Source organism: Quercus robur, chromosome 8 (assembly GCF_932294415.1).
Source record: "Quercus robur chromosome 8, dhQueRobu3.1, whole genome shotgun sequence".
NCBI classification, from domain to species: Eukaryota; Viridiplantae; Streptophyta; class Magnoliopsida; order Fagales; family Fagaceae; genus Quercus; species Quercus robur.
Genome location: NC_065541.1, coordinates 36643452 through 36646815, shown reverse-complemented (window position 1 = coordinate 36646815; position 3364 = coordinate 36643452). Strand labels below are relative to the sequence as shown.

The window sequence follows — 3364 nt, the reverse complement described above, 5'->3', positions numbered from 1 at the left end:
CAATGTCCATTCCCCTACCTCAATCCGTAGCAGATGTGGAGGCCCTAACCTTTCACAGAGCTATACGATTCGCAAGTGAAATTGGCTTGACTCGGGTTGTATTTGAATGTGATTCATTGGTGATCATCAATGTACTTACCACTGAATCTGGGGAATTGGCCACCTATGGTGTTGTTCTAGATGACATTCGTGTATTGGTTTTGGGCTTCCAGATGCTAGATTTTCAGCATGTGCCACGCACTTGCAATTCAGTAGCTGATGCGCTAGCTAAGAAAGCGAGCTCAGCTTTAGGTATGCAGGTTTGGTTAGAGGATATTCCCATAGACATTGTCCCACTTGTGTTAAGGGATGTCCATTAATCTGTACTGGGCCTACTGGCTGTTTCTTGAATAAAATTCCTAGGCCTTTAGTCTGGTTTCTCAAAAAAAAAGAAAACTTTTTTGGGCAAGCTATTTATGGTTAATACAAATTGTCTTACTGTGTGGGTTGAAGTATTGTGGCCTCCAATGAAAAGCCAAGCACTGGAGAATTTTTCAGTAGCCATCAGGATTCATGTTTCACCAAGCAAGCTTTATGTACCAAATGTTGCTCATTTGTTATCAAAAAAAGGCTTTGAAGTATTCAATGATCGATTGAAGTCGGGGTATTTTGAAGTTGGCAAGGCTAATTTTTAGTTTTAGGCTTTTAGCAACAAATCAAATTTGATATATTCTAGTTTGTAGAACAACTTGGATAATTTTTTTGCACTATAAACACTAAAAGTCAAAGCCCTTAAATCATCATATCAAAAAAAAAAAAAAAAAAAAACTTAAATCATTGCAATCAATATGTACTCATGTATGATAGATTTTCCTATTTATGCTTTGTCTTAAAGAAACTAGAAACCAAAGGAATATGCATTCTTTACCTGACTATTAGTTCATAAAGTATTATAAAGAATTGAGTAATTACTTCAAGTTGAACAATTTTGATGTCTTGCATTATATCAAAATTTGATCCAAGAGAAAAGTAGACAAAAGATGAACAGAATTTTATTAAAATATACACTTTGATCACAAGGCCATACCGCCATAATAACAAGAGTCTTACTAAAATATAAAGTTTGATTACAAGGCCATAATAACATTATAGTTCCACATTTGATGTATCTCTTGCTTCTTGACTGTGAACTCCAATGGCTCTTAGCTAGATCACTTTGACTTGCCTCACTCTTTGTTATGCAAGTTTTTTTGGTATCAAAGCTCACTCTACAGTCCATTGAAGCTTCCAGCTGCCACAAAATCAAATGCCAAGCAACATGAGAGAGATTAACAGTCTCACATCAGATACAATAATATCAAAACACAAGACTAGACAAGTGCCTTAACCCCAAAACAAAAAGAAACAGGGCACTCTCCTAAGTAGCTACAATAGAAACAAAGCAACGTGGGAAAAATTTGCAGAAAAGCATCTTTTTGGAAAATTAGCAAAAAAGCATGTGGAGGAAACATTTTAGTTAGTTAGACTGTTTTTAAAAAAAAAAAAAAAATGGAACTCGAGTATTTGAAACTCGAGTTCCAAGATTTTTCACATGGAACTCGAGTTTCTTAGACTCGAGTTCCACCTTTTTTTCTTTTTGGGTCCATGTTAGACTTCATCTAAAGAGGGAATGGGTTGGAAATCGAGTTTGTTAAACTCGAGTTCCAAAAACAGTCCAACTTGCTAAAATGTTTCATCCACATGCTATGTAGCAAATTTTTTTTTAAAAAACTACTATTTGGCAAATTTTACCCAACAACATGCCCTCCAAGTTATTTATGTCATCTGTATATGATGGAATGCTACAAAGAGAGAAGAATTAAGACAAGTAAATAAAGATAAAGGACAACAACAGTTTTGGAAACCAGGACTATTTTAAAAAATAAAATAAAATTGACAAACAATAAACTTAGAAGTTAGAACACGAGCACAAAATGCATCTCAAGAAATCAATATATAACACACAAAATCAAAATTCAATAATTACCCTACTAAAAAACGACAAAAGAAAAAAAAAGGGGGGGGGGGAGGGTGGGGAATTCCCTCACCTCCCAAAATGTAGTATTGAAACAATACTCATTTTTTATTTATTTATTGAAACAAGCTAGATAACCAACAACAAAACAAGAACAGAATAAAGCCAACAACAACCCAAAATTTAGGTCCAACCACTTGATGCGAGACCACCAACAAAGCTGAAGAACTAAAACAAAACTACAACATTAAAAGGAGAACCAAACTAACAAAGCACATGTCAATAACAAATACAAACAACATTCTACAAGAGAGAGCCAGCAAACCAAACATTAAACAACTTCAAAAATGTACTATTACGTAAATACAAGATGCTTGGACTCATGATTCGGTAAAAGAACTAAAATATTCAAATATATTTGCAGTTCATCAAGCCCAAAAAAAAAGAAGAAGAAATTTTTAGAACAGAAACGAGAAACCAAAAGAAAATAACTAGGCCAAAGAATTAGACTTAGCCATCAAAGTGTCAATACTTAGAAACAAGGTGAAAGACTGGAAAAAAAATAAATAAATAAACACACAAACTAAATCCCTTAAATTCTTGGGAATGGCGGCTGAGATGAGAAGGAGTGGGTTTACGGCGATTTGCGGCTGAAACTTTAGGCAAGGAGGAGAAGACACCATCTCCACTGAGTATTAAAATAGGTCCCCATGGACAATCCAATAATTTCCCCCATTTTGCTGAACAAAGGTACAATTAATGAATTACTTTCTCTTGCTAATTATCAATATTTATTGGCAATAAGATTTAACTCCCCAGTCCCCATGGACTAATCAAGAGCTCATCATCATCATCAAAAGGAATTTGAACCAAATTTAGACAAATGTTTACCATATATGTGTAGAATCCTCGCCACTTAATTAGCTTGACGGCAACCCCATAATAGTCAACATACCATCGGCCATTGCCATCCTCTATCAAAAGACTTAGAAAACCATTTGAGTTTCGTAGTCTGATGCTGGGGCGGCCCTAGGCCTAGGCCATTTAGGCCATGGCCTAAGAGCCCCTAACATGGAAAGGCCCCCAAACATGGGGGCAATAAGTTTTTTTTTTTTTTTTTTTTTTTTTCCTTCTTAAAGTCTAAAATATTAGAGTTGTACTATAATATTACAAATTTTATTACACAAATCCTATAAATTGACATGTTACCAATCACATGAAATAATTCAATACTCATTTATTCTTTTGTTGAAGTGTCACTTCATTGTTACATCAATTTGTAAACTTTTTGTAATGAAATTTATAGTAAATTTAGCATTTTCTTATATAAAAAAAAAACAATATGAATTAATAGAAATGCAACCTAATCTC

General features: G+C 34.2%; 1 long non-coding RNA gene across 1 annotated transcript; it reads right to left on the bottom strand.

The window, feature by feature from the left end:
* Nucleotides 1-1009: 1009 nt before the first annotated feature.
* Nucleotides 1010-3045, bottom strand: LOC126693975 (uncharacterized). Its single transcript, XR_007645583.1, has 2 exons — nt 2885-3045; nt 1010-1270 (listed from the first exon to the last, which is right to left on the bottom strand). It is a non-coding gene; the product is annotated as an uncharacterized LOC126693975 (long non-coding RNA).
* Nucleotides 3046-3364: the final 319 nt, after the last annotated feature.